The sequence below is a fragment of the Macaca thibetana genome, chromosome 17 (assembly GCF_024542745.1).
Source record: "Macaca thibetana thibetana isolate TM-01 chromosome 17, ASM2454274v1, whole genome shotgun sequence".
NCBI lineage: Eukaryota > Metazoa > Chordata > Mammalia > Primates > Cercopithecidae > Macaca > Macaca thibetana.
The window spans coordinates 67,870,741-67,898,396 of NC_065594.1; the positions used below are offsets into that span (position 1 = coordinate 67,870,741).

The following is a 27,656-nucleotide window of genomic DNA, read 5'->3' on the forward strand; positions in this document are numbered from 1 at the left end:
AACACCATTTTTAGGAAATTGTTATTAATGATGGTCTTCCTAATGATGGACATTTGTATGTCTCCTTTTGAAAAGTGTCTATTCAAGTCCTTGCCCATGTTTAAAAGAGGTTACTTTTTTTTTTTGGTGATGGTGGTGGTTGTTGAGTTCCTTATATATTCTGGATATTAGAACCTTGTTGGATGCACATGTGGTAAATATTTTATCCTATTCTACAAGTTGGCTGTCAACTCTATTGAATATTTCTTTTGCTGTGCAGAAGCTGTATAGTTTTATTTAGTCCTATTTGTTGATTTTTGTTTTTGTGGACTGTGATATTGAGATCTTAGCTATTAATTTGTTGCCTGGACCAATGTCCACCAGAGTTTTCCCTAGGTTTTCTTCTACTATGTTTATAGTTTCAGGTCTTACATTTTACTCTTCGATAGATCTTGCATTGGATTTTTTATATGCTGCAAGATTGGGGTCCTGTTTCGTTCTTCTGCATAAAGTTCTCCAATTTTCCCAGCACTGTTTATTGAAAAGGGTGTCCTTTCCCCAATGTATGTACTTGCAACTTTGGCATATATAAGTTGGCTGTACATATTGTCTTTATTTCTGGGTTCTGTATTCTGTTCCATTAAACTATAAGTCAATTTTCAGGCCAGTAACTTGATTTTGTGGTTACTATAGTAATGTTGTCAGGAATTGTGATGCCTCCAGATTTACTCTTTGTGCCTAGAATTGCCTTGGTTATTCCAGGCTCTTTTATGGTTCATAGGAACTTTAGGATTGTTTTTTCTCTCTGTGAAAAATAATATTGTTATTGTGATAGGAACTGCATTACATCTATAGATTGCATGAAGCAAAATGTTCATTCAAAAATATCAATGTTTTCAATCCATGAGCATGGATGTTTTCCATTTGTTTGTGTCATCTACAGTTTCTGTCATCAGTGTTTTTGTTTTCTTGTACAGCTCTTACACCGGTTTGATTAATTACATTCTTAGGTATTAAATTTTTGGTAGCTATCGTAAATGAGATTGCCTTCTTGATTTTATTCTCAGCTGGATGATTATTGGTGTATAAAAATGTGACTAATTTTTGTCCATGATTTTGTAACCTGAAACATTGTTGAAGTTTTTATTATTATTATTATTATTATATCTAGCAACCTTTGGGCAAAATCTATGGAGTTTTCTTGTTCCCATTTCATTCAGTTTAGTTCTGATTGTGGTTAATTTATTTTTCTGCTAGCTTTGGAGTTAGTTTGCTTTTGCTTTTCAAGTTTGGCTAGGTGTGATATTAGCTTGTTAGTTTGAGCTCTTTCTAACTTTTTAATGTAAGTGTTTAGCACTATTATCTTTTCCCTTAACACTGCTTTAGCTGTGTCCCAGAGATTCTGATATGTGGTGTCTTTGTTTTCACTAGTTTTGAAGAATTTATTGATTTCTGCCTTAATTTTATTATTTACCCCAAATTCAGGAGCAAATTGTTTAACTCCCATATAATTGTATGGTTTTGAGAGATTTTCTTAGTACTGATTTCTGTTTCTATTGCACTGTGGTCCCATAGTGTTGGTATGATTTTTTTTTTTTATTTGTGGAAAATTGCTTTATGGCAAGTATAAGATACATTTTAGAGTATGTGCCATCTACAAATGAAAAGAATGTGCATTCTGTTTTTGTTAGATGGATTGTTCTGTAGTTGTCTGTTAGATCCATTTGGTCTAGTAACTAGTTTAGATCCCAAGTATCTTTGTTAGTCTTCTTCCCTGATGATCTGCCCAATACATTTGTTGGAGTGTTGAAGTTTCTTACTATTATTGAGTGGTAATGAAAGTCTCTTTGCCAATCTCTAAGATTTTGTTTTATGAATCTCTGTGCTCCAATGTTGGGTGCATATATATTTAGGATAGTTAAGTCTTCTTGTTGAACTGAATCTTTTATTATTATGTAATGCTCTGCTTTGTCTTTTTTGATTGTTGTTGAAGTTGATTCTGTCTAAAATAAAAATAGCAAGCCCTGCTTTTTAAAAATTTCCTATTGCTTGATAGATCTTTCTCCATCCTTTTACTTTGAGCCTGTGGGTGTCCCTCCATGTGAGATGGATCTCTTGAAGATAGCCTAGAGTTGGGTCTTGCTTCTTTATGCAACTTGCCACTCTGTACATTTTAGGTAGGTTGTTTAACCTATTAATATTTTAGTCTAATATTGATATGTACAGATTTGATTGTCATCATGATGTTAGCTGTTTTTACATCTTGATTGGGGATTTGTTTTATAATATTGATGGTCTATATACTTGAGTGTGCTTCTGTGATGGCTGGAAATGACCTTTCATTTCCATGTTGCATGCTCCCTTAAGGACCTCTTGTTATACAGGCCTGTTGGTAATGAATTTGCTTAGAATTTGCTTGTCTGAAAAGAATTTTATTTCTCCTTCACTCATAAAGCTTAGTATGGTGTTGGAATTTCTTTTCCTTAAGGATCCTGAATATAGGTCCCCAATCTCTTCTGTCTTGTAGGGTTTCTGCTGAAAGATCTCCTGTTGGCCTGATGAGGTTCCCTTTGTAGGTAATCTGCCCCTTCTTTCTATCTGCCTTTCATATTTTTTCTTTTGTTCTGACCTTGAAGAATCTCACAACTGTGTGTCTTGGGGATGGTCTTCTCATTTAGTATCTTGTGGGGGTCCTTTGAACTTCCTGAATTTGCACGTCAATCTCTCTAGGGTTGGGGGGTGGAATTTTGTGGGCAGTATCCTCAAATAGAATTTCCAGGTTACTTGCTCTCTCTCCCTCTCTTTCAAGAATGCAAATGATGTGTAGATTTGTTATATTTACATAATACCATATTTCTCAGGAGTTTTGCTCATTTTAAAATTATTTTTTCTAATTTTTTTTCTGACTGAGTTAATTTGAAGAACCAGCATTCAAACTCAGAGATTCTTTCCTTAGCTTGGTCTCCTATGCTGTCAAAACTTTACATTTTGTTATGAAATATTTGTAGTGAGTTTCTCAGTTCGATCAGCTCAGATTGGCTCCTCATTAAAATGGCTATTTTATCTTTCTTCCCTTGAAACATTTTACTGGTTCTTTGGATTGGGTCTGTGTTCCCACCCAAATGTGATGTCAAATTGTTTTGCCTTGAAGGCGTTTCAGAGACCTTCATGTCAGACCCTCCCATCACAGGCCCAGAGGCCTAGGAGTAAAGAGTGGTTTCATGGGCCAGGCCCATGGTGTTGCTGCCCTTTGCAGCATCAGGACACTACTGCCTGCATCCCATCCACTCCAGCTCCAACCGTGGCTAAAGGAACCCACATACAGCTCAGGCCAGTGCTTTAAGGGTGCAAGCCATAAGCCTTTGTGGTTTCCATGTGGCAGTAAGCCTGTGGGTTCACAGACTGCAAGAGTTGAGGCTTGGGATCCTTTGCCTATATTTTGGAGGATGTTTGGAGGAATGTCCAGGCAGAAGCCCACTGCAGGGATGGTGTCATCACGGAGAACCCATACTAGGACAGTAGGAGGGGAAATGTGAGGTTGGAGCCTCCACACAGAGTACCCACTGGGGCACTGCCTAGTGGAGCTGTAAGAAAACGGCCACTATTCTCCAGACCCTGTAATGGTAGAGCCACTGAGGGCTTGCACCATGTGCCTGGAAAAATTGAAAGTGTTCAACAGCAGCCCATAAGAGCAGCTGTGGGAACTGACCCCTGCAAAGCCACAGGGGCAGAGCTGCCCAAGGCCTTGGGAGCCCACCCCTGACACCAATGTATCCTGATGTGGAGCATGAATTCAAAGGAGATTGTCTTGGAGCTTTAGAGTTTAGTGACTTCCCTGCTGGGTTTCAGATTTGCATGGGGCCTTTAGCCCCTTTTTTGGCTGATTTTTCCCATTTAGAATGGGAATATTTACCCAATACCTTACCCCCCATTATATCTTGGAAGCAAGTAACAAATTTTTTATTTTACAGGCTCAGCGCAGAAGGAACTAGTCTCGTCTGAGATGAGACTTTGGACTTTGGGATTTTTGAGTTAATGCTGGAATGAGTTAAGACTTTGGGGGACTGTTGTGAGAAGGACATGAGATTTGAGAGGGGCCAAAGGAGGAAATAATATGGTTTGGCCTGTGCCCTTGCCCAAATCTCATGTCAGATTTTAATCCCCACCACTGGAGGCAGGGTCTGGTGGGCGATTGGATCATGGAAGCAGAATTCCCCCTTTGTGCTGTTCTTGTGATAGAGAGTGAATTCTCATGAGATATGGTCATTTGAAAGTGTCTGGCAACTCCCCTGCTCTCTCACTTCCTGCTGCTCTGGCCATGTGAAGTGCTGGCTTCCCCTTCACCTTCTGCCATGATTGTAAATTTCCTGAAGCCTCTCAAGAAGCTGAGCAGTTGCTGCCATGCTTCCTGTACAGCCTGCAGAATCATAAGCCAATTAAACCTCTTTTCTTTATAAATTAGCCAGTCTCAGGTATTTTTTACAGCAATGTGAGAACTGACTAATACAACCGGATTCCGTAAAATCCTTGGAATTTGTTTCAACATTCTTCTGAATCTCAAGGGTCTTAATTGCTATCCAGACTCCAGATTCTATGTCTTTTACTTCAGCTACTTCCTTCTGACTAATAACCATTGCTGGGGAGCTACTGTGGTATTTGGAGGTAAGAAGACACTCTGGCTTTTAGAGTTGCCAGAATTCTTGCACTGGTTCTTTCTCATCTCTGTGGATCAATGTTCCCTTTACCTTGGTGTGTAATTTGAACACAGTCAGTTGGCTCCATTTCTTCATGTTTTCAGAGGGTCAAGGCTTTGTGCAGCATCTTTATTTTTGGCTGAATTCTTGTTCTTGGTTTCACAGGGGGATATAGTACTATCATCTAAGTATTTTTGTTGTTGAAGTTTGGGCTGTGATCCAGTAGATGACGCTTAAGCATAATGCCCTTTAGGTAGGCTTTTGCTCAGCCAGGCAGCTCCTCTTATTTCCTCCTGTTTGTAGCCATGCTCCCTCTCAGGGCTCTGAGAGTGTGAGCTCCTCTCTTACTTGAGTGCTGGCTACAGATCTTAGCTTGGCACTCTTCGGCAGTGCACCACAGCCATGGGGCAAGCTCAGGCTTTTTTCCCTCTCAAGCTTGGGGGAAGCAGGGACTAGGACTTTGGTAGTGATAATGGGAGAAGACCTTTTCCTTGTCTCTTGGAGCTCCACCCTAGAGCAACAAAGAGCATCTGCCAATGGAAACAATGAGCCCAGGGCATGGTGGCTGCATTTCAGGCCCAAGCCACGGGTCCCTGCCTGGTGAAGAGCAGGGGGTTGGGGACTCACTGAGAAGAGAGACTCATTTCAATTCCCTGTGGTGACTGTAGCATTCTGGACGTATGAGTAAAGCACGCAGGCTGCTTGTTTCTTCCCCAGTTAGAGGGCACTAAGGGCCTTACTGCTGCATTGGCAGTGGCAGAAGGGAGGGGGAATGTCTATATCAGAATTCAGTAAATATCAGAATTTACTCCTCAGAGAAATGCAGAGCCCCCACCAACTGATGTGCTGTGCCCTGGCAGGGGCAGGGCAGCTACGCTAGGGGGCCAGGTTGAGAGATCCTGGCCACTGAGGAGTTACAGGATCAGGGGTTCACATACAACACAGCCTGGCCACTTTTCTGGAAGGCAGCCGTGTTGTGCTGGAGGCCTGCAATGGTCCTTCATCTCTCTGCTCCCTACCGAGCCTGAAGGCAGTCGGGTTGGGGGCAGCAGCAGCAGCAGCAGCAAAAATGTCAGACCTGTGTTTTTCCTCTGGGAGTTCTGTCCCAGGGAAATGCAGAACTGCCACTGGCTTAAGAGCTCAGGCAGCTTGGGGTGGCGGTGCTAAGGTCCTAGGCCAATTGTCTTTGTCTAATGAGGCGTAGCAGAGGCCAAGCCTGCAGACCATTCACTCCTCAGCACCATGGATGAGGCCCCTTTCCTGGGGAGTGTGAAAGAGCCTGGCTTCCCTTGTTGGTAGAGCTACAGCCACTGGTGTCAAGGTGCTCAGGGGTCTGAGGCCCCTGGGACTCTGTGTGTCTTAGTGAAGGCTCTGCCCATACCCCATGCAACATTCTCTGTCACTCTGGAGGTCCCAGGAAGGGAAGAGTATCAGGCGAGATCTCCTATGCGCAGGTTTGCAAAGGTCTGTGGCAGAAGTGTGTCTGTGAGAAGAGCCAGGGGCTCTTGCTCACTCACCATTTCCCTATGGTAAGGAGCCTCACTTGGTTCCATGCCAATCCCAGGTGGGTGGCTGTCCTATCTCACTTCTCTGTACTCCGTGGGTCCCGTTGCTTCTTTAATGAATCACAAAGTGTTCTTGACAATTCAGTTAAAAAAAATAGTGTTTACTCACCACGCTATCTCCTCTCTCTGGGAGTGGCACACACTAGCTGCTTCTAGTCAGCCATCTTCTGGCCTTTATCACTTGAAGGATGTTTCTTCTATGCCTAAGTTGTTGAGGGTGTTTAGCATGAAGACACACAGGATTTTATCAAATTTTTTTTTACATCTATTGAGATGCTCATATCAGTTGTGTACTTATTTTTGTTTATATGATGTTCATATTTATTGATTTGCATATGTTGAATTATCCTTGCATTTCTGGTATAAAACCCACTTGATTGTCATTTATTATCTTTATGATACACTGTTGGATTTGATTGGATAGTATTTTGATGAGGGTTTTGCATCTATGTTAATCAGGAATATTGGTCTGCAGTTTTCTTCTTTCATTGTGTGCTTGCCTGATTTTGGTATAAAAGAGATATTGGCCTTGTAGAATAAGTTAGGGATAATTTTCTCTCTGTATCTTGTTTTTGGTGACAATTTCAGGAGGATTTCTATTAGTTCTTCTTTGTATGTTGGTAGAATAATTCAGCTTGTAATTCATCTGGTCCTGGGCTTTTCTTTGTTGGGAGATTTTTAAAAACTGCTACAGTCTCACCACTCATTATTATTGGTCTGTTCAGGTTTTCTATTTCTTTTTGATAAATCTTAAAAAGTGGTATATTTGGGAATTTTTCTGTTTCCTCTAGGTTTTCTAGTTTGTGAGCATACAGTTGGTAATAGTCTCTGATGATCTTTGTATTTATGTGGTATCAGTTGTAATCTCGATTGTTGTATTTGATTTTGTTTATTTGGATCTTCATTCTTATTTTCTTGTTTAGACTAGCTAGGAGCTTATCAATTGCCTTCAGATAAACAGATGAATCAACTCTTTATTTCTTAAATCCTTTGTAATTTTTTGTTTATATCTTAATATTGTAATTTTTGTTTATATCTTAATATCTTTTACGTTTCTTATTTATTTTCTTGAGCAAATTTTGGGTTTGGTTTATTCTTGCTTTTCTAGTTCATTGAGGTATGATGCTTGGTTGTTTATTTTTAACCTTTCTACTTTTTATGTAAGCATTTAAAGCTGTCAACTTCACTCTTTGCACTACTTTTGTTATATCTCAGCAGATTTGGTAAGCTGTATTTCCATTTTTATTTGTTTCAATAATTTTTTAAATTTCCATCTTATTTGTTGGCCCAATGATCATTCATAAATGTGTTTTATAATTTCCATGTATTTGTATAATTTCCAAATATTTATTTGGTATTGTTTTCTACTTGTATTCCACTGTGATCTGAATAAATACTTGATATGATTTGTTTTGCTTTTAATTTGTTAAGACCTTTTGTGGTCTAATATATAGCCTATCTAAGAGAATATTCCATGTGCTGATGAGAACTATCTGTATTATGTGGTTGTTGGGTAGAATATTCTGTAAATGCATATTAGGTCTATTTGTTCTAATGTGCAATTTAAATCCAGTGGGTTAATTTTTGTTGTTGATTTTATGTCTTGATGATCTGTCTAGGCTTTGAGTGGGATGTTGAAATCCTCACTATTATTTTATTGCTGTCTGTCTCTTTCTTTGGGTCTAGTAACATTTGTTTTATGAATCTGGTACATATATGAATGGGTACATATATATTTCAAATTATTATATTCTCTTGATGAATTGAGAGCTTTATCATATCTAATGACCTTTTTAAAAAGTGGTTTCAATTTAAAATCTGTTTTCTCTACTATTAACATAGTTATTCTTAATTTTGTGTTTTGTTTGTGTGGAATATCTTTTTCCACACCTTTACTTTCAGTCTTTCTGTGTCATTACAGGTAAGGTGTATTTATTGTAAGCAGTATATTGTTAGATCATTACTTTTTACATCAGTTACATCAATCTATATCTCTTAAGTGGAACATTTAACCCATTTACATTTATGGTTAATACTGGTATGTGAGCTTTTGTTCCTGTTATATTCTTAATTGTTTTTTTAATTTTTTTCTGTGTCTACTTATCTTTGATTCAGTGGAACTCTGTAATATTATTATTTGATTTCTTTTTTTTGATACTGAGTGTGGTGGTACAATCTTGGCTCACTGCAACATCCACTTCCTGGGTTCAAGCGATTCTTCTGCCTCAGTCTCCCAAGTAACTGGGACTACAAGTGCCCGCCACCACCCCCAACTAATTTTTGTATTTTTAGTAGAGGTAGACTTTCACAATGTTGGCCAGGCTGAGCTTGAACTCCTGACCTCAAGTGATCTGCCCACCTCAGCCTCCCAAAGTGCTGGGATTACAGGCATGAGCCATTGCACCTGGCCCCTTATTTGATTTATTTCTCTTTTTTGTGTGTGATTGCTTTACCGGTAAGTTTTATACATTCATATGTTGTTACAGTGGTGAATGTTATTCTCTCATTTCTAGTTAGGACTCTTGATTATTTTTTGTAGGACTAGTCTGGTGGTGATGAATTCCCTCAGCATTTGTGTGGCTGGGAAAGATTTTATTTCTCTTTTATTTATAAACCTTAATTTTGCTGGATATAGAGTTCTGGGCTAGAAGTTTTATTTATTTCAGCAGTTCTGACATGCCTTCCCATTCTCTTCTGCCCTGTATGATTTCTGCTGAGATGTCTGCTTGTTAGTCTGATGGGCTTTCTTCATAAGCGACTAGATGCTTTTCTCTTGTTAATTTTAGAATTCTTTCTTTCACTTTGACTTTAGACTGATTACAATTTGTGTTAAAGCTCTTTTTGCAATAAATTTCCTAGGGATTATGGGTCCTACTATACCTGGATGATTAAATCTCTTGATAGATGGGAAATTTTCATTAATTATTTTATTAAATAGGTCTTCAAAATATTTTAATTTGTATTTACCCCTGGAGAATATGATTCTTAAGTTCAATTGCCTGATGTAGTCTCAAATGTCTTGAAGCCTATGCACATTCTTTTTAATTTCTTTTATTTTTGTCTGCAATATTTCAAAAGACCTTTTCTGAAGTTGTACATTTTTTTTGCTTGATCTTATCATTGTTGAGGCTTTTGAAAATTTTTAAAATTCATTTGATAAAGTTTTGAGGTCTAGAATTTTTGTATATATGTACGTGTGTGTGTGTGTGTGTGTGTGTGTGTGTGTGAGTTTTTTTGTTTTTCTTTTTTCAGATATCAATCTCCCTGGTAAAGTTCTCATTTATATCCCGAATTTTTTTTTCTTTGTATTGGTTTTTAAATTTATCTTGCATCTCATTGAACTTCATTAAAATCAATATTTTGAATTTATTATATGACATTTCAATGACTTTTTTTGTTAACACCTACTTCTGGAGAACTATTGTGTTTCTCTGAAGGTGTCATATTATTTTGTTTTTTGCTCTGGAGCAATAGTTGCTTCTTTTTAATTTAAAATTACTTTCATGGGAGGAGATTTTTTTCTTGAACATATTACTGTGATACTTACTTGGTACGGCATTTGACTCTGGTTCTTTGCAGTGATGAAGACTGTGTAAGATTTCCTTGGCTAGTTTACACATGCACACGTATGTTTATTGCGGCACTATTCACAATAGCAAAGACTTGGAATCAACCCAAATGTCCATCAGTGACAGACTGGATTAAGAAAATGTGGCACATATACACCATGGAATACTATGCAGCCATCAAAAAGGATGAGTTTGTGTCCTTTGTAGGGACATGGATGAAGCTGGAAACCATCATTCTCAGCAAACTATCGCAAGAACAGAAAACCAAACGCCGCATGTTCTCACTCATAGGTGGGAACTGAACAATGAGATCACTTGGACTCGGGAAGGGGAACATCACACACCGGGGCCTATCATGGGGAGGGGGGAGGGGGGAGGGATTGCATTGGGAGTTATACCTGATGTAAATGATGAGTTGATGGGTGCTGACGAGTTGATGGGTGCAGCACACCAACATGGCACAAGTATACATATGTAACAAACCTGCACGTTATGCACATGTACCCTAGAACTTAAAGTATAATAATAATAATAATAATGATAATAATAAAAAAGATTTCTTTGGCTATACCTAGCCTTGGTATCTGTGGGTTGCTCAGTAGTTAGGGTGCAGCCATGGGTGGGGGATGTGGGGAAGTTGTGCTGAGGACTAGAATGCCTAAAAGCTCTTCAGGTTTCATTCATAGTAGTGGTGGGCTCAGCATGTTTATCATTGTGACCTGGGGTCATGTATGCTGGCACCTGAGGTGGCAGTTCCCGGCAGGCTGGTTCCTGGGCTTCTGAGTGGCTTTCTCAGATGCCAGTAGTAGCAGTGGTGCAATAAGGAGGTGAGTGGGTTTTTGGCATCCTTGGAACCTGGGGTGTTGTGGGTGATGGCAGTAGCAGTGGTCATGAGATCCTTTTGTAGTTCCTGAGGGTTTTTGTGCTAGCAGTTGTTATAATGGTAATGAAATACATGGGCTATCCTCTAGGCCAGTAGGTGGCACTGACAGGTAAAATAATAATAATAATAATACAGCTGTGGGAGTAGTGGCAGGATGTATAAATCTGACCTACGTTCCCTGAGGGAAGTACTTGGGTGTCCCACGTGGTGGATTGATTTGTGGAACACCCATGAGCATGGATCCCACACTGTCTCAGAGAGTGGGGAGAAGTTTGGCAGAGCTGAACCAGGCAACCTTGAACCCAGGCCTCCTAGTGGTAGGTACAGGCACCATGCTTGTCAGGACAGGACAAGGCAATCCTCAGGCTGCCCAGCTCCACCAGTGGCTAGATCTCACTCCACACTCAATTCTCAGAACTACTTGTGGTAACCCATCCTGCAGTAAAGTCCCATTTCCATAATTGCCTCTAAGCATCCCTACCAGCCAGGACCAATGCTGCTACTCTCAAGGACCATGCACAGTTGGCTTGGAGCTGGGCTCAAGAATGGCATCCCAGGTCTATAAAAGGGCATGCAACACTCCTGAAGAAATTCTTTCTCACAGTCTTCTGGCTGCTTCTCAAGCTAGATTCAGACATTGGGAGGGTCAGGTACTCCCCTTGTTCCTCAACTCGCACAATTCCACAGTAGGAAAGTGGACCACGGAAGCACATTCACTCACCCTTTTCCATATTGAGGATTTGCACCCAGGTCTTGGCTGATCTTGGCCACTCAGGCTGCCCATTTTCTTTTTTCCTCCCAGATTTGAAGACTTCCCTTCAACTTTCTGTTGAACTCCTGTGTTCCTTCCTGAGTAATGTATTCAAAGTGTGATTGTCCACATACTGTTTTGGTTCTGCCAAGTGGAGGAGGAATGCTTGAAATGCTTCTAGTCAGCCATCTTGGAGGAAAAAACAAACAAACAAACAAAAAGAACAGTTTTGGTAGATGACGATGATATTTTGATTAGTTAAAATGGTAAAACCATCTATATACTTATAACATTCATCATTAAAAGAGAGACACAATACTTCAGTATAATATTTAATCACCATCATGAAACACCAGTATATGCTATCTTCCTTTTTTGTTGCACATTTTACATATTAAATATATGTGCTATATTTTTAAAATAAGAACAGGAATATTTTAAATTCATGTAAATTGATTTAGAAAATTTTAAAGCACAACATTCACTTATCTGAATGGCTCAGTTTCATATTGATAGAAATAATCATACAGAATATCTAGTAATGATTATTAATTTAAAATTGTAAGCGCCTGTTCTGTAGAGGAATATGACTTCAAGTCCTGTAATAGCTTATACTTGGGTTTATTTACTTTCTGAATGTTCATGCTGGATGGTGCACTCGATAAACACTCTATTAAGTCACCTGATTTGAACTTGTTTCTAACGTGACTGTTGTGAATTACAGCTTCATAACAAAGCAGACATTACCTTTGAGGTTAATGAAATCTTTAAGTATTTCCTATTCTTGATTTTAGCATTCTCTCGGAGTCCCTAATTTAGGGAGACACAAAGTATTTTTGAGATTCACTATGTCAAGAAAAGGGGGCCCATCATTAATTAATACCTGCCATAACTTAATGTATTAATGGAGACTGTCGAGTGTGAGAAAGATCATTTTATAAGAAATTATAAATTGGACAATTATGACCTCATCTGGAGGTCATTCCTGGCCTTCCAGAATATGTGAACAGAAATCTTAGGATGGTCCTGAGACTTCATTATTTTTGCTTTTATGGTTATCAGAGAATGAAAATTTGGTTTTTGAATGTCATTATTTACTTATATTTAACATTTCTTTATAATGAGAGTCCTTTTGTAGTTCCTGATGACATGTTTGTCATACATTACATTTTATTAATATTTAATAAAATTATCTCAAGTTATTAACAGGCAATAACTTAAAATGGCATGTTTTGGATGTTTACTGAAGTCATATGACCATTGACAAATTAGACAAGAATTGTATTTTTTTACATGTTTGTTTTCTTGTTAACAATATATGAGTAATAGCATAGGCCTCTATTGACTTGTACCAATTAGACTTAAATTTTACAATTGTTTACACAATTAAATTTGACTAGTACAAAAATATTCATATTAGTATAGAGAGGGAAATCAAACCTTTATAACATAATGTTATGTAACATATAATGCAGCATAACATATACTGTAATATGATATACTCTACTATAGCATAGTATAATAAAATATAACATAATATGTACTATTGGGTTTGTAAGAAATGTGTCTTCTGAGTTTTGTGAAAGTTACAATTCCACGGTAGGTATAAAAGTGTTCCAAACTACTGCTTCCATAAAAACAAACAAACAAACAAAACACCCATCAATTTTGAAGATATCTTTCCCTATACAATATGTTATATCAATTATTTGTGGTTTTGTGTGTGTGATGTGTTTACTAATTTGCACGTTTTAGTCATTATTTTTTGAATTGACTCTTTTATTGTTATATAATGATCTTCTTTGTCTCTTTTTACAGTTTTTGATTTAAACATATTTTATCTAATACAGGAATTCTAATCTCTTTTGATTTTATTTGAACAGAATGTTTTTCTGTTTCTTCATTTTCGCTCTATGTGTGTCTTTACAGTTGAAGTGAGTCTCTTAGACAGCATACAGTTGAGTTGTGTTTATTTTTCATCCATTCTTTAACTCAATGTGTTTTTATTCGAGAATTTGATTCATTTATTTTAAAGGTGATTATTGACATATATTGACTTTATACTGATAATTTGCTATTTTTTTTCTACTTGTTTTGTATATCCTTTTCCCCTTTCTTCTTCTTTTGCTATTATCTCTTCCTTTATTGTTAAGTAATTTTCTCCAGTGGTATATTTTTATTTTTTGAATTTCATTTTTTTGTGTGTGTATATCTACTAAAGTCTTTGCTATAGTTACCATGAAGCTTTAAAAATTATGCATTAAACAGCTTATTTAAGTCAATAATAACTTAAATTTGATCACATAAAATGCCTCTATACTTTTACTCCCCTTCCATAATATTTTACATTTTTATGTGATGATTTACATCTTTTTATATTTCATACTGCTTAACAAATTATTATAGCAATTATATTTTTAATAGTTTTGTCTTTTAACCTTTATATTACAGATATAAGTGAATTACACATCACCATTACAGTAATAGAGTATTCTGAATGTAACTATGTACTTACTTTTTTCAGTGAGTTTTATACTTTAATATGTTTTTATGTTACTTACTAGTATCTTTTTTTCTTTGAGCTTGAAGGACTTCCTTTATCATTTCTCATAAGATGGGTCTCATGTGCACAACGGACAAGTTTGTTACATAGGTATACATGTGCCATGTTGGTTTGCTGTACTCATCAACTCGTCATTTACATTAGGTATTTTTCCTAATGCTGTCCCTCCCCCAGTCCCCCATCCCTGGTGTGTGATGTTCCCCTCCCTGTGTCCATGTGTTCTCATTGTTCACCTCCCACTTATGAGAGAGAACATGCAGTGATTGTTTTTTTCTTCTTGTGTTACTTTTCTGAGAATGATGGTTTCCAGTTTCATCCATGTCCCTGCAAAGGACATGAACTCATCCTTTTTTATGGCTGCATAGTATACCATGGTGTATATATGCCAAATTTTCTTTATACAGTCTATCATTGATAGAACTTAAAGTATAAGATGGGTCTCATGAAGCTTACTGCCTCATCCTTTATTTATCTGGAAAATTCTTTACTTCATTTCTAAAAGATAACTTTGCTGAGAACAGTGTTCTTCATTGAAAGTGTTTTTTTCTGGGTTTTTTTTTTTTTTTTTTTCTCTCTTCAGGTACTGATCTCAGTCTCTCCTGGCCTGTAAGGGCTATGCTGAGAAACCTTCTACTAGTCTTATTGAAACTGTCTTTTGTTTCCTGTTTCTTTTCTCTTGCTGCTTTTAGGATCTTCTCTTTGTCTTTGATTTTGGACCGTTTGATTATAATATGCCTTGAGGTCATCTTATTTGAATTGAATCTGGAGATGTTTGACATTTCTGTACTTAGATAGTTATATCTTTCACCAGATTTGGAAAGTTTTCTGCTATTATTTATTTAAATAAACTTTCTACTCCTTGACCTTTTTTTTCCTACTTTATCCTCTATAACTCAGTAATTTGCCTTTATGATGCTGTCCTGTAAGTCTCATAAGCTTTATTCATTCCTTTTTATTCTTTTCTGTGTATTTTCAAATAACCTGCCTTCAATTTCACATTCTTTGTTCTATTGATTAATTCTGCAACTGATGCTCTGCATTATAATTTTCATTTTGTTCATTATATTTTTAGCTCAATAATTTGTGTCAGTTTTGTTTTAATCATTTCCATCTCTGTTAAATTCTGCTCCCTTATATTTCTTTGAATTGTTCCCCTGTGTTTGTTTTTAAAGTTCTCTGAGGCCCCTTAAAGCAGTTATTTTGAATTCTTTGTCAAGTACTTTATACATCTTCCTTTGTTTATGGTTGATCATTAGCACTTTGTTTTGTCCCTTTAATGATGTCATATTTCCCTTCTTTTCTTATTCCTTATGGCCATGCATTGTCAGCACATTTGAAAAAGTGGGTATTCATTCCAGTCATTAGAGACTAGCGTTTTCTGAAAATTCCTTCAACAGTCAGCCCATTCAGAGATTCTAGGCAGGCTGTCCGGCATGTTTCATAACCTGGAGACCATTGTGGTTGACAAAGCACTGGATATGCCCAATGTTTGGGTCTGCTGCAGCCAGTGTGGCGTTGAGACAAAGCTGAAGTCAGTCTTCTGTGACCATTGAGGTTCTGGGGCAGAGTAGAAGCACAGGACTGCTAAAGCCTGTCTGCCACTGAAGGCTGTCTGGGTCCTGGGACCACTGAAACCAGGCCATGGTGTGGACTAGCAACTGAATTTGTCTCACAGGACTTAAGCTTTGTACTGCAAGTTCCCCACTCCCACCAAGGTGGGTCTGGAGGTTTATCCTCAAGAATCTAACCTGGTTTTGAAGGCCATGGGAGCCTGACTGCTTCTGAGTTTTACTGTGGGGATCACATTTTGAGGTCCAGGGAAAAGTCCTGTGCTCACCCTCCTCTCTTTCCCTGAAGCAAAGAGTATCTCTTTTCATGGTGTGCTGCTTGGGGCTGCGGGGAGGGTTGATACGGGTAGTGGAAAACAGTCTTTGCTACCCTCTTCAATGCCTTTTCAATGCGTCTTTTATTATTATTGTGGTGCAGTCAGGTATCGTGATCTCTCACCTGGTTTCCTTACCTCTTGTGAAGGTACTTTTGAATGTAGATAGCTGTTCATATTGACATTTCAGCAGAAGGAAGAACTTTGAAGAATCTTATTTTCCCGTCATCCTCTAGTTCTCTCGTTTATTTTTGAATCAAATAACAATTTTAATTTATTGCTCTCTTTTCAGATATTGGGCACATGCATGTATTCAGATAGAAAACTTCCACAGTGATTCAAAAAAAAGGTTTTTTTTTATTTTTTAAAAAATTACTTTTTCTATGTGGGTATTACTTTTATTTTTATATTAAAAAATCCCTCTATAATAGTGTTATGATTATTGCATGGTAATGGAAAAGCTGTACTTTATACATTACATAGCTTACTCTGTCCCACAAATCTGATTGGTTTTTACACTGCAAACAAACTTACCCTTTTAAAATGTAAATCTAGTAATATCACTGAATTTGTAAAATGTATTTTATATCTTATTATTCATAGACCAAAAACACAAACATTTAACTTGGAATAAAAATCCAGTACTTTCTATTCCTTATAAAATCTTTTTACTTTATCTCATACTTTTTGTCCCCAGCTGTCTATTCTCCAACTTCACCGGACAGGTGTGGGTTTCTCAAACATTCAACGCTCTTTCCTGTGTTGTTGGCTTTCATGTCTATTGTTCTCTTGCTAGAAATGTTCTCTGAAGAGCTCTACTTCTTTCTCAAACATTAAACTTTGTCTGTTTAACTTCTAACAATTCTTCATTTTTACAGCTTAAAGGATACACTTTTGCAGAAAACCTTCATTAGCTTCTAAATTAGTGAGGTTCATGTGTTATGTAATATTTATGTCAAAATTCATGTGTTATGAATAGTATTTTGGACTTTTATCACAATTATTTGAATTTTCTAATTTTGAATTGACTTGGGTGAGGATTTGTGTTCTGTCCCTAGACTGTGAACTGTCAAAGGGTAGAATCTATCAACTTTTCTTACCTTCTTATGTATGACCAGTGCTTGCTCATAAGAGATACTCAATAAATCTATGTTAAATAAATGAATAGGTAGTTATTACCTTAGAAAATGCTTAAGCATAGCTTAAGATACCAACAACACTTCTTGAGAATACAATATTTGAATATCTATACTATCTATAAAAGTGATGTGCTCCCGAAGAAATTCCCACAAAAGGCTGGGCACAGTGGCTCATGCCTGTAATCCCAGCACTTTGGGAGGCCGAGGCGGGCGGATCACGAGGTCAGGAAATTGAGACCATCCTGGCCAACACAGTGAAACCCCATCTCTACTAAAAATACAAAAAAATTAGCCTGGTGTGATGATGGGTGCCTATAGTCCCAGCTAGCTACTCCTGAGACTGAGGTAGGAGAAGGGCATGAACCCGGGAGGCGGAGGCTGCAGTGAGCCGAGATCGCGCCACTGCACTCCAGCCTGGGTGACAGAGCTAGACTCCGTCTTCGAAAAAAAAAAAAAAAAGGAAATTCCCACTAACTTCAAACCGATTTTGAGATCAAAATCTCATTGCCTAAACTAAAGCAATTATATAAATTGCAATAGATATGTTAGATTGTACCCAACCTTGCCTAGTCCGATTATACTGAAATTATTACTTGCTGTTCTTTTTTGTTGCATTGTTGTTGTTGTAGGGGTTATTTACTTATATAGTCACATTGGGTGATGCAGATTTGAAAGGACTAAGTCATACAATCTTTAATATGACATTCAAACAACCTCTAGAAATATGAAGTCACTAAAATTTCTGTTCTTGGCCTGCTGATTTGCATATGAAGAAAATTGGTGTTGGAATAGTGTTTATTTACTTTCAATGAAAGTAACTGAATTGAAGGTAGGTATATCAGGATCACATGTGTAGGGGAGTATTTTCTAACTGCATATTTTCAAGCCTCACCATTCTGAGAACATTTTAAGATGCCAAGCATCTCTGAAGTGACATGCCCCAACTCATCTCTAAACCTTTAAGGGGATCAATGCGAAGGTATATTATTTGCTGTTGCTGGTTGTATATGAAACTTGTTAAATATTTTATAGTTGCAAATGCATTGAAAGACACTGACTTAAATAGGAGAACAGTACCATAAGAAAGGCAAAGTATTATTAGAAACCCCAACACTCTTTCTCTTACATATATACAATATGCACTCTTTCTCTTACCATTTGTGTATCAATGCCATTTAATAAATCTTTTAGGTTAGTAGTAATGAGGATTTATCCCTAACTCCCAGGCCCTCAAGATAACTAGAATTCATTTCTTTTCAATTCTAAGTTAATATCATCTCTTTCAGTATTCTCTAATTTTAGACAGAAATGATTACTGTTTTCAATAGAAGGATAAATAAGACTAAAACTCAAGAACAAAGGAAGAATTATCTGTAGCTTTTAAGTCTTAGACAAATCCACATTGAAGTATTATCTGCTCAGAATTTGTGTTTGCCATTTCAACTGAAGAGCTTTAAACCGAAGATGCAATGATAGATGGGTAAAACCCTTACATATTTATAGTGTGCTGATTGGAACTAATTACAGAAGCACATAAATGTAGAATTTATTTTCAAGAGAGCTGGAATCAAATTTATAGTGCCATTTGCATTCAGTTAGTTCTACAAGGAATCTTTCTTCATTTTGAACTTCGAAAAAAAAATCATTCTTTTTCTCAACCAGTTGCTAAATAGAAGTTTGAATTCCAAATTCAACTTTGATGTTTACTTGATATCAGAAAATGAAAAATAAATTAATTTTCCAACAAGACTCACGGAAAAATTAATGTTTACTTCAGAACCTTGACATTTACACAATAAGAAGTTTCAATGTTTTTTATTTTATAGGGAGTCTAATACACATTAGATTTCTTCACAAATATGCTAGCTCTTTTTTCTTTTTAGTCACTTTGTAGGTTTGCACTTTCCCATCTTTTTAAGGTTGTTTCTTTTTGTGATTATTTCCAGTGAAATGGGACCGGAAATGATTTGTCTCATTTACAAGTGATTTAAATTTCCAGGTGATTTAAATCTATTTAAAATTCTGAGAATGCTTTGTGACATTGCTTGTTTGTTTTCTTCTACAGAGAACATTTCTGATAGTGGCTACTTTATTAGGAGGATGGTGACACATTTCAGAGACTCTAAATGACTATTTTTTTTTTTTTTTTTGAGATGGAGTCTCACCCTGTCGCCCAGGCTGGAGTAAAGTGGCCGGATCTCAGCTCACTGCAAGCTCCGCCTCCCAAGTTTATGCCATTCTCCTGCCTCAGCCTCCCAAGTAGCTGGGACTACAGGCGCCCAACACCTCACCTGGCTAGTTTTTTGTACTTTTTAGTAGAGACGGGGTTTCACCGTGTTAGCCAGGATGGTCTCGATCTCCTGACCTCGTGATCCGCCCGTCTCGGGCTCCCAAATTGCAGGGATTACAGGCTTGAGCCACCGCGCCCGGCTCTAAATGACTATTTTTAAATATGTAACTTGGGTGAGAAGTTAAGAAACAAAAGCAAAAACATACAACCATTTTAGTTTTAAGCCAATGAGTGTTAGTGGTTGTTTGTTATTGCCACATAAGCTAATCTTGCCTGATTGATTCATATCCCTTTCAAACTATGATAAAATATGGCTAAAACCACAAAACTTAGCTAAATAATCCCCATGAGCATGATTGTATGAAACAGCCATTTGTTGACCATTCCAGAGGGTGATTTTAGACAAAGTATATAATGTTCTTAGTTCTTGTTACTGAATTTGAAATTCATGGATTATAGAAGCCTTTCAAAGATATTTTTTAACAATACTTTTGCTGTATATTGCATTTTAAGGATAACACACATCAATAATGTATTGTAATTCTGTATATAGGTAATTAAGAACTTCATAATACAACTTTCAAAATGCCATGTATTTATTTGCTCTCAGTTGCTAAAACTTCTGTGATCAATTAAAAATGTTAACTTTACACCTTTTCTTTTCACTTATTCATTTTGTAGTCTAACCGCTGTAGTTTCCACCTAATGCTCTTATGTATTCTATTGTAGGATAATGAAAAACAAATCCCCTTAACTGGCTTCTGCTTTTCCTTCATGGTATACCCATTTAATATATTCATAGCTCTAGTTATTTCCATTTCTCTTCCCTCTCTGGCTTGTGGAGCTCTTTACTGAGTATACAGTACAATAAATAAAATATAAATAAGGAGCTTCAACTGGGTGCTTAACAACAACAAAGGGATATTTTGTTGTATTTCTTTTTCTACTTTCTAAAATAACTCGATTATATCTTCTCTATTCTCCTAAAATCCCATATTTTTTACCCTCCTTTTTTTTCCCTAGTTTTACATGTCATGGAGATAATAAATATTTATAAAAGAATTTCTGTAATTTGTAGACCGGAACTTTATTATACCTTCTCTCTTCTCCTTAAATCCCATATTCTTTTTTTGTTTGTTTGCTTGTTTGAGATGAAATCTCACTGTTGTCGCCCAGGATGGAGTGCAATGGTGTGATTGCTGCTCACTGCAACTTCCGCCTCCCAGGTTCCAGCAATTTTCCTGCCTCATCCTCTCGAGTAGCTGAGATTACAGGTGCCCATCACCATGCCCGCCTAATTTTTGTATTTTTAGTAGAGACAGGGTTGCACCGTGTTGGCCAGGCTGGTCTCATACTCCTGACATCAGGTGATCCACACACCTCGACCTCCCAGAGTGCTGGGATTACGGGTGTGAGCCGCCGCACCTGGCCTTAAATCCTATATTCTTTTACCCTCCTTTTTTTTTTTTCTAGTCTTACATGTCATGGAGATAATAAATATGTATAAAAATTTTTCTTAACTTATAGACCCTAAACCTATGACTCTAGCTGCCTCCACATTTACTTCTTTATTTTCTCCTGATACAAAAGATTTATGTGCCTCATAATGAGATTTCAGTGAACAATAAACACATATTTGATGATCTTCCCACAAAATAATAGTGGCACCTAAAAATTCTATACCCTAGTGACATCATAGCCATCATAATGCTGACTGTAACGTAACGTAACACATTAGTCACTTCTTTGTGATGACACTTGTGTAAAAAACTACTATGTTGCCAGTCATATAAAAGTATAACACATACAAATATAATCTAATAAATGTTATCGTATTACTGGTTTATGTATTTATTACACTATACATTTTATGATTATTTCAGAATGTACTGCTTCTACTTTTTTTTTTTAAAAAGTAAACTTAATACAGCCGCAGAAAGGTCCTTTAGGAAGATTTGTGGAAGAATGCATTGTTATCTTAGTAGATGACAACTCCATGTGTGTTATTGTCCCTGAAGACCTTCCAGGGGGACAGGATGTGGAAGTGGTAGACGGTGATACTGATGATCCTTACCTTGTGTGTGTAGGCTTAGAATAGCGTGTATGTTTGTGTCTTACTTCCCCACAAAATAAGTTTAAAAAGTAAACAATAAAAATTAAAGAAACTAAAATAGGGAAAAGCTTATAGAATATGAATAAAAGAAAGAAAGTATTTTTGTACAGTTGCACAATGTGTTTGTGTTTTAAGGTAAGTGTTGTACAAAACAATCAAAATGTTAAAATAATTTAGTAGTTTATAAACTAAAGAAGTTTCAGTAAGCTAAGCTTAACATACTATTGAATGAAAATTATTTTTTAGAAATTTAATGTGCCCCAAGTGTACAATGTTTATAAAGTCTATGGTAATGTACATTATTACCTTAGGATTGCATATTCATTCACCACTCACTTACTGACTCACTCAGAGCAACTTCTATTTGTGCAAGCTCCATTCATGCTAAGTGCCCTATATAGCTGTAGCATTCTTTATCTTTTATTCCATATTTTTACTGTACCTTTTCTATGTTAAGATTCGTTTATATACACAAACATCATTTTGTTACAGTTGCCTACAGTATTGAGTAGAGCAATATGCTGTACTCTTAGTACAGTAGTAACATGCTGTACTGTTAGAGTAACATGCTGTACTGCAGAATAGAGTAGACTAACATGCTGTACTCTCTGTAGCCTAGGAGCAATAGGCTATACCGTATAGCCTGTGTGTGGAGTAGGCTACCCCATCTAGTTTTGTGTGAGTATGCTCGGTGATGTTTGAACAAAGGCAAAGTTGCCTAAAGACACATTCCTCTGAATGTGTACCCATTGGTAAGCAACACTGTACGTAGCGAAGGTGACTCCTTCTTTATATACACTTCACTCCATACACTGTTATCTTCTGCATCTATCCTGCATTTCATCTGCTGCTGCCTGTTCTAGATCCCAATTTATCTGTCTTCTTTCTTGTGCATGTACATTGTCTCTCCCACACCTATATACTTCTCAAAGCATCAAACATGCCTAACAGGGCTGTAAAGAATAAATAATATATTTTTAAAGTCTTCCATATTTTCATTTTGAAAAAAATTGAATCCCTTCATAAGCATTTATTCCAAGTAAATTTAAAAAATTATTTTTTCTCATTTTCTAAGCTGGAAAGATTTAGCTAGCAAATCTCTTCATTATAAGTGGAATAAAGTAGACGAACTTAAAATTAAAAATTAGAGAAAGAACCAGTGATATGATTTGGCTGTTTCCCCATCCGAGTCTCATCTTGAATTTTAGTTCCCATAATCTCCGTGTCATGAGAAGAACCCAGTGGAGATAACTGAATCATGGGGGTAGTTACTTTTATGTTCTTCTCATTATAGTGTGTGAGTTTTCAAGAGATCTGATGGTTTTATAAGAGGCTTTTGCTACTTTTGCTTGGCTCTTGCCCTTGCTGCCATCATGTGAAGAAGGACATGTTTTCTTTCCCTTCCACCGTGATTGTAAGTTTCCTGAAACTTCCCAACCATGTGGAACTATGAGTCAATTAAACCTCTCTCCTTTATAAATAACCCAGTCTTAGGTATGTCTTTATTAGCAGCATGAGAATGAACTAATACGGTAAATTGGTACTGGGTAGTGGGGCACTGCTGTAAAGATACCTGAAAGTGAGAAAGCAATTTTGGAACTGGGTAACAGGAAGAGGTTGGAACACTTTGAAGAGCTCAGAAGACAGGAAAATGTGGGAAAATTTGGAATTTCCTAGAGGCTTGGAGGTCTCAGAAGACAGGAAGATGTGGGAAAGTTTTCAACTTCCTAGAGACTTATTGCATGTCTTTGACCAAACCAAAATGCTGATGGTGATATGGACAATAAAGTCCAGGCTGAGATGGTCTCAGATGAAGACGAGAAACTTTTTGGGAACTGGAGCAAAGGTGACTCTTGTTATGCTTTAGTGAAGAGACTGGTGGCAATTTGTCCCTGCCCTAGAGATCTGTGGACATTTGAACTTGAGAGAAAGATTTAGGTGATCTGGCAGGATAAATTTCTAAGCAGCGATGTATTCAAGAGGTGACAGAGCATAAAACTAGAAAATTTGCAGTCTGATGATGAGATAGAAAAGAAAAACCCATTTGCTGGGGAGAAATTCAAGCCCACTTCAGATATTTGCATAAGTAATGAAGAGCTGAATGTTAATAACCAAAAGGATGAGAAAAATGTCTCCAGTGCATATCAGAGACATTCATGACAGCCCCTCTCATCACAGGCATGGAGGCTTAGGAAAAAGAGGCCTTCCCTGGAGGCCTAGGGAAAAATTCCATACCTGGGCTGGGTCCACGTCCCTGCTGCTGTGTGCAGCCTTGGAACTTGCTGCTCTGCATTCCAGCTGCTCCAGCCATCACTAATGGGGGCAAATGTACAGCTCAGGCCATGGCTTCAGATGGTGCAAGCACCAAGTCTTGGTAACTTCCATGTGGTGTTGGACCTGCGGGTGAACAGAAGTCCACTATTGAGGTTTGGGGGATTCTGCCTAGATTCAGAGAATGTATGGAATGCCTGGATGTCCAGGCAGAAGGCTACCGCAGGGATGGAACCCTCGTGGAGAAACTCTGTTAGGACAGTGAAGAAGAGAAATGTGGGATTGGAGCCCCCACACAGAATCCCCACTGGGGCATTGCCTAGTGGAGCTGTGAGAAGAAGGCACCAACCTCCAGACCCCAGAATGGTAGATTCACCGACAGCTTGCACTGTGAACCTGGAAGAGCCACAGGCGCTCAATACCAGCCCATGAAAAGAGCCAGGAGTGGGGCATTACCCTGCAAAGCCACAGGCGCCGAGCTGTGCAAGGCTGTGGGAGCCCACCTCTTGCATCAGCATGACCTGGATGTAAGACATTGAGTTGAGGAAGATCATTTTGAAACTTTAAGGTTTAATGATTGCCCTATTGAATTTCAGATGTTTATAAGGTCTGTGGCCCCTTGGTTTTGGCCATTTTCTCCCATTTGGAATGGCTGTATTTACCCAAGGCCTGTACCCTCATTGTATCTAGGAAGTAACTAACTTGCTTTTAATTTTATAGGCTCATAATTGGAAAGGTCTTGCCTTGTCTTAGATAAGACTTTGGACTTGGACTTTTGAGTCAATGCTGGAATTAGTTAAGATTTTAGGAAACTGTTGAGAGGGCATGATTGTATTTTAAAATGTGACCACAGGAGATTTTGGAGGGGCCAAGGGTGGGATGATACAGTTTGGCTGTGTCTCCACCCAAATCTTATCTTGAATCTTAGCTCCCATAATCCCCATGTGTGCTGGTAGCGACCCAGTGGGAGGTAATTTAATCATAAGGGTAATTACCGTGATGCTGCTCTCTTGAGAGTAAGTAAGTAGGTTCTCAAGAGATCCGATGATTTCACAAGGTGCTTTTCCGCCTTTTGCTTGGCACTTCTCTTTGTTGCTGCCATGTGAAGGACTTGTTTGCCTCCCCTTCAGTCATGGTTGTAAGATTCCCGAAGTCTCCCGAACCCTGTGGAACTGTGAGTCAATTAAACATCTTTTGTTTATAAAGTACCCAGTCTTGGATATGTCTTTATTAGCACCTTGAGAACTAATATAGCCAACTTAATCAAAACCATTTTAATGCATTTACTTACGTAAATCATTAAAAACGCAAAACACTATTAGTTTTTCTCTGTACTACCTTTATTCTTCTATTTGGTCAATTGAGGCTATAGCACATTTCCTCATCATTACATGCTATACTTCTTATACATCACCCATACAAATGAAAGTTCTTCAAATTTTAAAACATGTCACACTCTTAGAAAAGGCAGAAGAATACATAAAATCCCCTGGAGCGATTAGTAAACTATTCTTTTTTTACCTGAATTAAGGATCCCCAGAAGAAAAAATAATATGATTTGGTAATATTAATTTGAAAACAAAAATGAAAACACAACAATATTTTCTGGTTCTTCATATACACTCCACAAAGCAATCACACTCCTGCTTCTCATTTAAAACCAGTGTTGTAGATTCAATTCACGTATCTTTTATTTTTGGAAACTTTGATAACATTTTATAATTTATTTTTTACTCATATTAAAACAAATTTTATCCCACTTTACAAAAGCTAGTAATACAATAAGATTTCTATAACAATATTGAGCAATTTAATGGGATGTCCTCTGTAAGTCACTTAGATGATATGCTACATACTTCAATTCTATGAACTGTTCCAAGTAAAAATTATTTTAAATGCTCTAAGCATGGTCTTTTCCTAATATAACTTCTGATAGTTATCTCAACACATTCCTCTAAAGGATTTTCAAATTCAAATTTTAGAACTTCTCTTTGTGAAGCTGGCAAAAAAAAAAAAGTATTTTCATCTACTTTGGAGAATAATAGCTGGCAGATAAAACCTTTAAAATAGCTACTTTTTGATTAATCCTCATTTGTCTTTGTAAAGACTTTGAGTAACACAATGTCAATAATATTGTTGAGCATTCATAAGCACAGCCTTGAAAGACAGTAGGTTAGCCAGAAAAAAAGTATGATAACCAGCAAATCAAAGCTGAATAAAGAAGAAAACTACAATGAATGTGGTTAGAGACTCAGTTAATAAATAATATGTTGTTTCACTGCATATGAAAATTTTGAGTGTGTATGTCTGTTACATTCTTACTGTGTTGCCATGATACTGGATTTTAGTTTTGTAATCTGGCATTGCTCTCCTTTTTGCCTGATCTTTACAAAAGAAGACTTCTCTCCTGATAATTGACGTTGCTTTGCATATATCAGTCTTTGTGACCTAGCTCAGTGTTGGCTGCAAAATATGTTGATATGGAAATTGACTTGATTATTTCTTTGACTTGGGATTTGAGTCTGGCATTCTTGAAGCTGAACTATATGGTGGCTAGTCTTTTTTTTTTTTTTTTTTTAAGTAAGACTGCCCATTCTTGAGACTTTCACCATGTATTTGATAGCTTAAAACAGATGTGAAACCACACGTCTCAAATTAAACCACAAATTCCACTAAGTAAAATAAATACATAGTGTGTCTCAGAACACTGAAGTACAAATTGAATAAAAAATTGAAAGGAAATATTGCAAAACTGAAAAAAGTCAGGAAGTGAAAATGTCAGCTTGACCTCATTTTGTAAGGTACTGATCATGATTAGTTACATTCAAGCAGACTGATTCCATCCATACATGGGAATTCTATCTAGAAGATTCTGGAAGATATCCACTTACTTGGCAAATCACTATGGAATCTTTATTATATTTTATGTATTTTAAGTTTCTTCTTGAAAATTAACTAAGGACTATTTTTACATACACGCACGCACACATAACTGTATTACTTAGGTATGAAAAATAAAAATAAAATTCTTAAACTTCAGTGTTTTATTCCCATAGAAATGAGAACCTCGTTGTTCTCATTTCATTCGAATGAGGTTGGTTTAGGGGCAGCAAGTTGACCTAAATGTGGTAATTTCAGAGACGATAACTCTTTCCATGTCTTAGTACATCTGGATCCTCTGCATTTAGTAGCAAAGAGAAGGTAAGGAAAGCATGATCAGTTCCTGTGTTTTCAAATACAGAGGTGCCATTTATTATTTTCTCTCAAATTCTGTCAATAAAAAAGTCATATGGCTTTTTTATTAGTCCCCAGGAGAATGAAAAGCAGTCCTGGCTGTAGACCTGTCACTCGTCTAATACATCAAGTGTTATTAAAATAAGTTATATTGTTTTACCATGTTCTTTTCAGGACACTAAATGCTATTTTGGTTAAGTCTGAACATCGCACAAAGGTCTTTCATCAGCAAAATGAAAAAAAAGTTTAATTTTGCCCTAATACAAATTAAATTACTATCCTGGATCCAGGTGAACAGAAATAATTATTGATATCTATCTGACTTTTGTCTGCAACTGACTCTCTTCCTTCAAAATTAAACATGGAAATGAAAGCTTTGCTCTCAAGGGTTTATTTTTGTCTCTTAAAATAAATGACATGAATTACTTCTCCTTTCAGAATTATCTTTTCCCAAGTGTTGCTGATGGCTTCTTTTTAAAATGTTTTACATTACCAAGTGCCATCTAGATGAAAAGCCCATTTCGACTTGACATTAATTTTACACTCAGTGCATAATACTCGACCTTGTCATTAGGTCAACCATAAACTGCCATGAGTGAAATGTAATTTCTCTACTGCATTGCTATTTGTCCTTCTCTTATTTGTACCCTGAGGTGTGCAGTTGCCCTCTACTGTCATCTTTTTCTCCTTTGTATGTTGCTCTTCTACTCATTAACTCTCATC

The 27,656-nt window shown here is 37.0% G+C and overlaps 1 long non-coding RNA gene across 1 annotated transcript in view; it reads right to left on the reverse strand.

The window, feature by feature from the left end:
- The window catches only part of LOC126940663 (uncharacterized), a 68,742-nt gene extending 43,875 nt beyond the window's left edge, over nucleotides 1-24,867 (reverse strand). Inside the window, exons 1-3 of the long non-coding RNA XR_007720861.1 lie at nucleotides 24,695-24,867; nucleotides 23,664-23,825; nucleotides 11,412-11,630 (exon numbers count right to left, since the gene is read on the reverse strand). This is a non-coding gene — a long non-coding RNA (uncharacterized LOC126940663). The remainder of the gene's footprint in view (nucleotides 1-11,411; nucleotides 11,631-23,663; nucleotides 23,826-24,694) is intronic.
- Between the last annotated feature and the right edge of the window lie 2,789 nt (nucleotides 24,868-27,656).